Below are 13,053 nucleotides of genomic sequence, written 5' to 3' on the forward strand. Positions count from 1 at the left end.
CATTTTTGGTGCTCTTTCAGTTCTAACTCTTTAGTAATAATGATGTCGGAGAGGAGTAGCCATTAAATAATAATTTGAGAGGCTAAAGCTTTCCAGCTGGAGAAGCAGCTGCATGTCAACCAGTGTTTTGTTATGTATCTAAGGCTAATTCCATACAGGGCTGACCTTGGTTTGCAGAAAACTGCAGGCCAAGAATCGACCCCAATGTAGTCATTGGCTTTCTTCTTTGCATGGGGCAGGCACGTAATGAATTTCAGCACCAAAATCTGCCACGTGTTTACCATGCAGTGTTTGGGCTGATACATGGCCTGTGCTTTTCTGCAGGTTAAGATCAGCCCCTATGAGGCATTAGGCCAAGCATGTCTTCAGTTAGCCCAGATCTGCACCCTTGGTCGTGGCCTGCAGCTGTTAAAACGAACAAGGAGGCTGCATTCTCTTATTGGGTCTGTTGATACCTTATATCTGGACAACACATAGTAAAATGGACATATTGAGGTAGAAACTGCATAACGTATACATTATTGCACATGTTTACACTTTATACAAGTTTACATTTTCTGGTAGCAATTGGGTATTCTGTCAACGCTCCTTGAGTCTTGCGCATTATTCTCACCAACAGCTGAAAATAAAATGCATAGAACCATTTGCACTTCTAGATTCTGGCAAATGACCGGGGCTTCTGTAAGATTCTATATTATGACCAGACGAGCCACATTGGTGGAGACATCTAATATTTGGCTGCGCTTGTCCTGGAATTAATGGTAGTTTGGGACTGACAAATGTGGTGAATTACTATAGCTATAATTTTAACATGTTTATGAGTAAGTAAATTTAAATTAGACAAAATTGGAATTAAAAAGTGAAGTAATATTTAAATAGACAGGGAAAGGTTACTTCAATACCACCACAAGCCAGGGAAAAACTTATCAATGTAATTCATTCTGGGCTTGACATTTTGGCACCCACCTCCCCAGCCAAGAAAATGGTCTACTGCAGGGCTGTCCAACTGGTGGGCTGCATGCCCCCCCCCCTTGTGTGGCCCTCTACAAGAAAGTCTGCCTGCTGTGTCTACTTACCTTGTGTAAGCTTTAATAGGTATCACTACAGAGATTAACTGGCCCCTGCATTGTTTAAACCTCAAATTCAGACTGATCCCCTGTATTGTTCACACCTAAATCCCTGTACTTTTCATACCTGAGACCCAGACTGAAATTTGCCCACATTGTTTACATGTTCACACCTTATTCAAAATGCACCAGCAGAGTGGTCCTGATTGGTTTCCCTGTCTCTTGCTCTGTTCTGCCCTATGCCCCCTGTGTGCACCATACTCTGCCCTATTCTCCTTGGGTGTGCCAAACTCTGTGTGTGCAATACTCTGCCTTCCCTATGCTCCCTGTGTGTCCCCTGCTCTGCCTGTGAAACATAAGCCTGGTATTTGTTCTGTGGGGTTTGTTAGCATTTGAATTATTGTTAGGGAGCCCTAATGTGTTTAATCATGTGCTGGGGGTGCTGTTAACCATGGGAAGGAGGCGGTATATAGATTTAAGGGTATCTCTTAATATGACATTTTCTTCACATATGAGTGATATCCTTGCACTAAGCACCAGCCATTTGGTTTGTGCTATTAATGTGGACATGGTTTTGTGGTAACATGGGTGTGGTTTAAAGTGGATGTGGTCTAAAACAGGGAGTGGCTATCACTGGCTTCATTATCGGCCCTCCACCATGTAGACCAGAAAAATTCCGTCCCTCAGTAGCACAGAATTTGCCGCATGCGGCCCACGGGCCTCCAGTTGGACAGTCCTGCAGTGGGAGATGAAATCTTTCATTCAGTGTTTTAAGTCTATATTTATAGTTTGGTCCACGCTTTAAATGTGTTAAGTGCCTTTATACTGAATGCCTTTTATTCCTTGGAGATTAGCCAACTATTCAATACATCAAATGCACACTGGCATATTCATATTGTGTAAAAACAAAAATGATTAAGCCATTGCCGTGCTGGGATTGTACAATCTCTTTGTAAGCTCGTTTGTATTCCTGGGCCTTTAACTGAGCAATAGTAAGACATTGCATGGACAGTGATCAGTTTGGATAGAGTTGACTAAAAGGAGAACTAAACCCCCCCCCAATAATAAAATCCCTACCGACCATCTACATAGTCCCCCCTCCCACAGGTGATTACCCCTGAAAATGCCCCTAGTTCATTACATATAGGTGCAGAGTAAGTACAGCCTTCTTCCAGCTCTTCGGTATTCTTCGGGTCCTCTTCATTCCCTTCGGCAATTTCTGGCACTTTCGGTGCATGTACAGTTGCTACGAACCGAACACTGGTCCAACTGTGCATGCGCCAATACAGCCTTCACTTCTGGAAGAATACAGAAGAGCCTGATAATGGAGCCCATGAGCTCCACTGCGCTCACTCTGCACCTATACACGAGTAATGAATTAGGGGCACTTCCAGGGGTAATCACCTATGCGGGGGGGGGAAGCAGGGAGGGGGTTTATTATTGGGGGGCACACATTCGGTTGGGGAAACAATTTTGCTATGACATAAACCGATTGCCCTATATTGGTGCAGGTATGTATTTAGTATTGACACAGCCCTGGTGAAATAGTGGGCCAACCCAATTTACAAAACTTATTTTAGAAAAATTACTACTTTAGCTGTTGCCGAAGTGCTGTGGGTCCTTATAGTACTTCAAAAATAGTTACATACGTACACGTACAACTCATACTACCTTTAAGACTCACTGTAGATGTATACTAGGAGTTGTTCATTCGCTTCTTGTATATGATGTGCTCTAGTAGCATAATCAGCATACTTTGAGTATAGATCCCCTTTAAAGTAGCATGTGAAACTAATTTAACTGTCTTGGGTTGTGTTAGATCAGTAAATAACCTCTCATGGTTGTTTGCCTCATTATGGATGGATAACTATGTAACTGAAGAAGCTGCAAAATAAACACGTAGGGGCACATCTACTTAGCTCGAGTGAAGGAATAGAATAAAAAATATTTCGAATGTTGTTTTTGGCTACTTCGACCATCGAATTGGCTACTTCGACTTTGAATCGAATGATTCGAACTAAAAATCGTTCGACTATTCGATAGTCGAAGTACTGTCTCTTTAAAAAAACTTCGACCTCCTACTTCGCCACCTAAAACCTACCAAGCATCAATGTTAGCAATAACAAAGAGAAATCAGATGGCACTCACCAAGCAAAATGTGCTGAATTGTTATGATTTATTCAGATTTCTGCACCATATCGTTCGATTTGAAGGATTTAATCATTCGATCGAACGATTATTCGTTCGAATGAAAGAAAAGCGCTAAATCCTTCCATATTCGAAGTCGAAGGATTTAACTTCGCCAGTCGAATATCGAGGGTTAATTAACCCTCGATATTCGACCCTAAGTAAATGTGCCCCTAAGGGGGTTATTTATCAAAGTCCAAATTTATCTCAATATTTTCTGCTACAAACCCGCTCGGGTTTTTTACGCTTATTTATTATTAAATTTTCCCGAAAATTTGCTTTGCGGGAAAAAAAATCCGATTTTCAAGATTTTTTCATCTGAATTTCACGATTTTTTCGGAATTTTCACCCGAAAACTTTGGGGTATTGTATGAAACCCAGTGCACATCAAAAAAATCATTGGGGCTTCTCCCATTGACGTATATGCAACCTCCACAGGTCTGAGATGCCGGATTTTCTGATTTGGACTTTTCCATCCTCAGTGTTTAATAATTTCCGAAAAATTCTTGATTTTTTAAAAGTCTGATTTTATAAAAATCCCCTTATTCTTTTATATTATATATATATATATATATATATTATTATTTCTTTTTTTTTTAAACTTGTGAGTTCTGTCATTGAGGAGTGCGGCGCTCCTGTTCCTGAAAAGCCACATTATGACAAGTGAAATGTTATTTCTGAATGTTAGGCTGATGACTACTCTTCCGATAATATTGCTTTAAGAGTATATACAAAGATACATTTTAGCTAGTGTATGTGCCAGGAAATTCAATTAGCTCACAATAATGAGAGCCTTTATGTATGCAATACACTACACTCCCACTTTCCCTAATGCCACCTTTCAGTGGTATGCAAGTTTTTTTTTCTTTAACAAAGGCATACTGTAAATGTTCTAATACATTGACACATTATGGTACATATGATTATAGATATTAAAGGGCGTACAGGTATCTGCCTACTATTGCAGGATAAAAATCCATATCCTTATACAGGTGAATGAGGTTGTTGCTATACAGGCACATTGTTAGTCTGCTATAGCACACAAGTGTAAATATTTTTGTCTTTATAACTTTATAGTGTGTTTGGAACAATACAATGAAGCAAACCAAAATACAATTTGAGGGGGGGGGTCTGTTAAAGACTAGAATACCTGCCATGCTATGTGTCCTAAAGGGGAACTATTGTGAAAATGAATATTTAAAATAAGCTTCAGCATGCTGAAATAAGAAACTTTCTAAATACAAGCAATTAAAAATTCTGCATCGTTTCTGAAATAATCAAGTTTATCTTTACTATCCCTCTCAGCGTCTGTTTCTCCTCATTCTGTCTTCATGCAGCAGTTGGGTGCTAGATATATATCTTATAGGGGGGGTTCCTTTCCTAGGAGATGAATTAGAGCTCACTCAATAACTGATTCCGGTGCAAACAAAATCTAACAAAAGAACTGCCTTTTGCACAAATCCTGCATGTAGAGAGACAGGATTTCTGGTGATTTGTTTCTAGTCATTCTGTCTTTATGCAGCAGTTGGGTGCTAGATACATATCTTATAAGAGGGGCTTCCGTTTCTAGCAGATGAATTAGAGCTCACTCAAATAACTGATTCCGGTGCAAACAAAATCTAACAAAATAATTGCCTTTTGCACAAATCCTGCGATTTCTGGTGATTTGTTTCTAGTCATTTTGTCTTTATGCAGCAGTTGGTTGCTAGATACAGAGGGGCTTCCTTTCCTAGCAGATGAATTAGAGCTCACTCAAATAACTGATTCCGGTGCAAACAAAATCTAACAAAATAACTGCCTTTTGCACAAATCCTGCATGTACAGAGACAGGATTTCTGGTGATTTGTTTCTAGTCATTCAGTCTTCAGGCAGCAGTTGGGTTCTAGATACATATCTTATAGGAGGGGCTTCCTTTCCTAGCAGATGTATTAGAGCTCACTCAAATAACTGATTCCAGTGCAAACAAAATCTAACAAAATAACTGCCTTTTGCACAAATCCTGCATGTAAAGAGACAGGATTTTTGGCGATTTGAATAGAGTGAGCTCTAATACATCTTCGAGGCAAAAGGAGCCTCCCTATAAGATATATTGGATCTAACTGTCAATGATTTTTGACACCCAACTGCTGCATGAAGACAGAATGAAGAGAAACAGATGCTGAGAGAGGAATAGGGAAGATGAACTTGATTATTTCAGAAACAGTACAGATTTTTTAATTGATTCTATTTAAAAAGTTTATTATTTCAGTATGCTGAAGCTTATATTAAATTTTAATTTTTGCGATAGATCCACTTTAAGCTGCTGTTAAAGTTTTACAGTATATCTTTCTGTATTAGAACTAGGGTTCTCTTCCCTAGTTAATACCTAGGGTCTCCTTCCCAAGTGTCTATATCTTTCTGTTTTGCCAGTTTCTGAAAGAGAGGATAAAGGTTAATGGTAAAACTGGAAAACTTGGCAACATTGTTCATATTGGATGTTTAAAAAGCATTACAGTTTCATCTGAAAGTTATGTGATTATCTATAATATCTATTATAAAACTTTTCTAGGAATATTAATTACAGTATTTGTTTTTTATATAGGGTCTGTGTAGTCGTTTAGTTGGCTATTTGAAGCCCATGACCCAGAGGAGCTTAATTGTGCATGTATATATTGTTGTGCTGCCAGTGAGTCTGATGAAGTCTCAAAATTTGCACCAAGTCTAGTAACCAATAGGAAGCAGTCGGGCTTCAAACTAGGGACCATTACATGTTGTATGTTAATCAGTTGCTGTGAGTTACTAGACCTGATGCAAACTTCATGAGTTTTATTACATTACCCACTTAATATTGGTCATTACCGATGGGTTGCTTAGACCTAGGAAAACTGTAGATATAAATTCATCTAAATGTTCATCTAAGCTTGATGTTATTTTAAGGTTATATAAGTAGATCTTGGGCAGAGCATTGTATATATAAATAACTCAATGATATACTTAGGGGCACATTTATTAAAGTGTCAATTTAGAAATCACCACAGAGAAACTCACCCACTTTCCATTCGTGTTCACTGGTTGCTTGCTCACAGTATGGAAACCTTTAATTTGTTCTGCCCAACAGGCAAATTGAATAGTAGGAAGTTAAATGCAATTGCCGGCCTGGTGGATGAGCATATTCAGTTTCCAGATCTGCCCTTTTGATGAAATGACTGATGTACATAGGCTATCTGGTGGACTCTTTCAAAAATGTATTTTGTACAGTTTTATAAGTGTGTGTGTGGCCAGCTGTAAGCAAAGTATATTTCAGACTTGCCATGAACCCTGTGCCAAGAGTAGCTGTAGAAAAATTTCCATGTAGTATGTTCTCCCAACAGGGCTATAGAAACAAATGTTGTTGAATGACAATTTATATGAGCTTTGTTTCTAAGTCTGGCACTGTTCCAATTTCAGATTTGCTATTTCAAATCCAGCCTACATGCATAGTAAGGTTAGGTTGAAAAAAGACGCTCAAGTTCAACTAAATGTCTGTATATAATCTGTTAGTTGATCCAGAGGAAGCTCATCTAAAGCCTCTTTCATTTGCTGCAGAGAAAAAAAAATCCTTCCTGACTCCAAGATGGCAATCGGACTTGTCCCTGGATCAACTTTTACTATGAGTTATCTTTCATAACCCTGTATTCCCTCACTTGCTAAAAAGCTATCCAACCCCTTCTTTGAAGCTATCTAATGTATCTGCCCGTACGACTGATTTCAGGGAGAGAATTCCACATCTTCACCACTCACAGGGTGATCTTCTGACTGTTGGAAGAATTTACTGGTAAATAAAGCACTAGAAAGATTATATTATCCCCTTATACATTTATACATAGTTGTCATATCACCCCTTAAGTGCCTCTTATCCAGTGAAACAACCCCAACTTGGCCAGTCTTCCTTCATAACTGAGACCTTCCATACCTTTTACCAACTTAGTTGACCCTCTCTAATTCGATATTATGCCATTTGAGTTCTGGAGACCAAAACTGTACGGCATGTTCTAGATGGGGCCTTACCAGTGCTCTATAAAGAGGAAGAATGACCCCCTCCTCCTGTAAATCTATGCCCTTTTAATACTGCTTATTTGCCCTTGATAGTGCTGACTGACATTGCTTGCTACAGCCAAGTTTATCATCTACAAGGACTCCAATGTCCTTTTCCATAATGGATTTGCCTTGTGCAGTCCCATTAAGGTAATATGTGGCTTGCTTCTTTCTTTTCTTTCCTTTTGCTTTGCATAAGAATGAACAAATCATCTCAAACAAAATACTTTTATCTATGTGCAACTGTTACATGGAACTTGACAGGGATACGTTTTACATAATGTACAAGCTAAAATAAGGGGCACATGTGTAGTCCTCTTCTGTAGGTCATTAAACTTCACCTCCACAGGAAAATCCTTTTTTTTATTTCCTTCCTATAACAATGGGCAAAGGTGGACTTGAACATTAATCTGAGTAACACTCTTTTTCCAGATCAAATATGGATATGGAGCTTGTGTTCAGGTCTCTTCCCCAGATGACAATAAGCTAATATCTTTGAAGTATGCAGTTGTTAGTTAACAGTATGGATCAATCCACTATTTAAATAAGGGTGCTTCAAGTGAGATCTTATCTGACACACATCTCTTGCAGCAGCCTAAAACTATTGATGTGTGCCAATTCTTAAAAGAAAACTATACCACCAAAATGAATACTCAAGCAACAGATTTTGTGATGGTCTGTGTGCTGTCTCAGAGATCACCTGGCCAGAAATACTGCAGCTCTAACTGTACGGGAAGAAGTTTGGGAGCAAAATACAGAACTCTGTCTGTTAATTAGCTCATGTGACCTAACATGTATGGTTTGTTTGTGTGCACTGTGACTGTGCATTGTAGAATCCCAGAGGTGGCCCTCATTTTTTTTAAATGGCTATTTTCTGTTTAGTATTACTTAATGTCACATACTGCTAAAAAACTAAATTTTTATGAAAATGTTTTATTTAGATAAAGCAGGGTTTTACATATGAGCTGTTTCATGCAATATATTTTTATAGAGTTATACACTTTGTAGATGAAGTAGTCCTTCGCTATCAAATAGTATATGGTTCACAATCAGAGTAAGGCATCGCCAGACCAAACTTTCACAAATCGTAGATATCACTCTGGGGAACCAATTTCTTTGATCAGTAATCACTTTATTCAGAAATGTACGACATGTTTCAGATCTAGAGATCCTTCCTCAGGTGCTTATAAGCTCTAGATCCGAAACATGTTGTGCATTTCTGAATAAAGTGATTACTGATCAGAGAAATTGGTCCCCCAGAGTGATATCTACGATTTGTGATATTTTTATAGAGACCTGCATTGTTTGGGGGTATAGTTTTCCTTTAAGCACAACAACGTCAGAAGAGTTCTGTCTTCTTTTGAACATTTCTCCTAACTGTAGTGTGAGTAGCAGAACTATATAACTTCAAAAAAAATTCCAAAGCATGCTTGTAAGTTAAAAAGTACAAATTTATTACATCTTATATAACATCAAATTAACCCTTTATGGCGCCTAAGGGGTTCATTTGATGTTTTATAAGATGTAATAAATTTGTACTTTTTAACTTACAAGCATGCTTTGGAATTTTTTTTGAAGTTATACGGCTATATCTCTGTTTGGTCACTAGAGGACTCCAGCATACTACAATTATGTTTACTAGGCTCTATATCCAAATTCACTAAAATAGTTTTGAGTAGCAGAACTGACTAGAAGGTGGCGCTGTTGTTTAAGTTTCATTATGTTATCTTTATAATATGTTGCAAAAGTGCTCAGAAGAGCGGGTTTACACTTTAATGGTCTATAAATTATATAGTGGTTGAGTTTTGTTTCAAAGCATATATATATATATATATATATATATATATATATATATATATATATATATATATATATATATATTTGGAAGCTGAATAGCCTCTTTAAGACAGCACATAAATAGTTAATATCAAAACCAGTTAAACAGTTAAAAAAACATTTAGAATAAAAAGAGCCAAATCACTTCTATGTCTCTATAAAGTGACTAGCAGAGCTCATCTCAACAAATATAACAAATTCTAATAATAACAAGAAGAAAGGTGTCAGCAGAAGGAAGTCCTATTAGGATGCATTTTAAAAGATCACTGCAAATTTTTAAACAGCAACTGGGCCCCTAACCCAGGAATTCTATACAAATAAAGCTTTTAGCTACAAGAGAGCAATAGGGGTATATATAGTGCACTATTTCTATGGAATTCACACATCTGCATTATTACAAACTAAGTCCACCATCACATTAAGATGCTTCGCAGAGGAGTTTGCATGCAAGTGTTTCTCCTTCCTGTCTTTTCAGAATCGTGTTCTATATAGAAGTCATGGGCTTGTTTTGGTGACAAATCAATATTAATATTTGTTTTGTAATATAGCAATGAGCAAACCTGTCCCATTTTGCTTCACTGAAAAATTCACAAAACTACAGGAAGAGTATCAAAATGCATTAAAGTCTATGGGTGACTTTTTCGTCTCAAAATTGTTTTGTAGAAAAATACATTCGAGGCTATGGACGTTTTTTTGCTGCACCTTTTTTTCTGCTTTTGGGCTGCCCATGAAGCATCTTTTCCTTACTTTCAAGTCTTGTTGAACATGTTGAGCAAATTCACTGTGTCAAAATTTGCCGAATTGTATTGGAGTCAACAGGAAGGCAAAATTACATGCATTTTTCACTCAGTTTATTGCTACACACATTCCCTACATTGTTAGAGGATCTCCTTTTAACTAGCCCAGTGTTGTCCAACTTCTCTGGTACCGAAGGCTGGAATTTTTCTGGCCTACGTGGTAGAGGGCAGATAATGAAAACCAGTGTTGACCACTCCCCCCATTTAAACCACACCCTTGTTACCACAAGAACTTTTAAGACCATGTCCACATTAATGGTGGTAGCACACCAAAAAAAAAATATTGGTGCTCACTGCAGGGATATCACTCATTATGATGAGTGAAAATTTTAAGTCATATTAAAACATACCTGTAAATCCACATGCCTCATCCTCCCCTCTGCATAACACTGCATTCTCTCAGCACATGATTAACACCTTAGGGGCCCCTAACAACAATTTCCAAATGCAAACAACCCCCCCAGAACAATCCTACCAGGCTCAAGAGGGAGCATGGGACAAGCAGAGTATGGCATACACATGGGAGTATAGGGAAGGCAGAGTATGGCACACACAGGGAGCATAGGACAGGCAGAGTATTACACAAACATGGAAGCATAGGGAAGGCAGAGTATGGCAAACACAGGGAGCATAGGGAAGGCAGAGTATGGCACACACATGGGAGCATAAGACAGGCAGAGTATGGCATACACATGGGAGCATAGGGAAGGCAGAGTATGGCACACACGGAGCATTGGACAGGCAGAGTATTACACAAACATGGAAGCATAGGGAAGGCAGAGTATGGCACACACACAGAGAGCATAGGGAAGGCAGAGTATGGCACACACAGGGAGCATAGGACAGGCAGAGTATGGCACACACAGGGAGCATAGGGAAGGTAGAGTATTATATACCACATGGGAGCATAGGGCAGGCAGAGTATGGCACACACATATGGAGCATAGGGCATGCAGAGTATTACACACACAGGGAGCATAGGGAAGGCAGAGTATGGCACACATAGGGAGCATAGGGAAGGCAGAGTGTGGCACACACATGGGAGCATAGGACAGGCAGAGTATGGCACACACATGGGAGCATAGGGAAGGCAAAGTATGGCACACACAGGGAGCATAGGGAAGGTAGAGTATTACATACCACATGGGAGCATAGGGCAGGCAGAGTATGGCACACACATACGGAACATAGGGCATGCAGAGTATTACACACACAGGGAGCATAGGGAAGGCAGAGTATGGCACACACATGGGAGCATAGGGAAGGCAGAGTATGGCACACACAGGGAGCATAGGACAGGCAGAGTATTACACAAACATGGAAGCATAGGGAAGGCAGAGTAAGGCACACATATGGATCACTTGGTGCATTTTCTATAACAGTACTGGCTGTTTCTGCTTAATTACCCTGTTTTGAAATTCTATTTTTATAAAGGTAAATTTTGCAAGTATTTTGCTTTTTAAAATGTAGTCATTAACAGAGAGCTATATGCTGTAATCTTGATTACTTGGTACATATTGTTTTGGCACATACTGCACATCATTCACACAGTATCCTAGACAAAAATGATTTCATTATTTTATTTAAACAAGGCTGAATCTTTTTTTCAATCATTTTTAATTTAATTTATGAGTTTCTTAGCAACTTGTATTCTTTGTGCTCATATGAAGAGATGGTTCCGAAAACAAACAGGAGAAATTAAACTTTAACCATCAGTCAGTAATAGAACTTATTTTGGATGTCAAGCCCCTGATTTTGGCATGTACATAATGTCATTTTGCAATTGGTTGAGCTGTGGGGAGAGTTCAACACATGACAGGTGTAGGGGCTACACTTTTATTGATGACCAGAATCATACAAACCACTGACACTTCCATTACTGGATTCATGACATTATGCACCAATTATAAACATATATTATATGTTTATCTGATTTTGCACATAAAATGCATCACAATTATGTAACATCATGTTTAGTATTAAATCCCCTTGGCTGTCCAATTTCATAACCTACCTGGATCTTCATCTTCAAGATATTTGTATAGCGGCAGCAAGCACATTACTGTAATATTATAAGATTGGTTCTTACAATAAGTAACAAACAAGGGCAGTAGAATTGAACAGCTACCTTCCACCAACCTGGATCTTTCCTGCCTGCTTCATCATCACCTTTAACCTTTATCTTACCATTAAATGTGCATCCTGCAGGATCATCCTCCACTGTGCCCAGGGATTGTTAATGGAGCCCCAACAAGACTCTGTCTCACATGTCTATAGCCAGTCTCCAGCCATTGTTCATTAGAGGAGGTTTTACCATACTTTCTTGCTCTACTTTGTAGAAAAGTTCCAGTATCCATTCATTTTTTTTGATTAGGAAGGTAACCTAAACTCAGCTTGCATAGTTGCAGGTTAAATGCAAGACTAGTTATACCCTCCCATGCCATCCATTGCCCAGAGCAGTGAGATTGTGTATTCTTATATACTGCTAGTAACCAAAGAAACATGGCTATCAGTGTCCTGCATAGTCTACTCATCCTTCTTAAAATATTTTTGTATTGCAAAACATTTATATGGAATGCAAACAGTATCTCATTATTCACCATGACTCTCAGTCTATGATAATAAAATACTGATCAATATGTACACTGCACAGCGTTTATGGTTTTGGCATTATAAATGATATTCAAAGCTTGTGTTCTATACAAGACAGAAAAAAGTCTCAGCAAGGCTTTCTCTGAAGTCATCCTGGTGGGTTCTCATTAAGGTGTAATCTTGCAGTCCAACAGATGTTTGCTGGAAGAAGATGAAACATGTGTTTTCTACAGAAGTAATAACTTTTGCTTGTTTCAGAGGAAGGTTTTCTGCTGTAAATGATGAAATACATTATTTTAATTTTTGCATAAAGGAAATGATAAACATACACTTATTATAAGTATGAGCTTTCTAATAAAAAGCTATAAAATAGAAATATAATATTTTGGCCCATCTTATCATTGCCACCAAACACAGAGACCTGTCAGGTAAATGATACAGCATTAAAAGTCTGTTTAATGGTAGAAGTTCTTAGTTTTCCATTCATAAATGGATCACCAAATTTGCAGTGAATCATTTGC

Source organism: Xenopus laevis, chromosome 5S (genome assembly GCF_017654675.1).
Source record: "Xenopus laevis strain J_2021 chromosome 5S, Xenopus_laevis_v10.1, whole genome shotgun sequence".
Lineage (NCBI taxonomy): Eukaryota > Metazoa > Chordata > Amphibia > Anura > Pipidae > Xenopus > Xenopus laevis.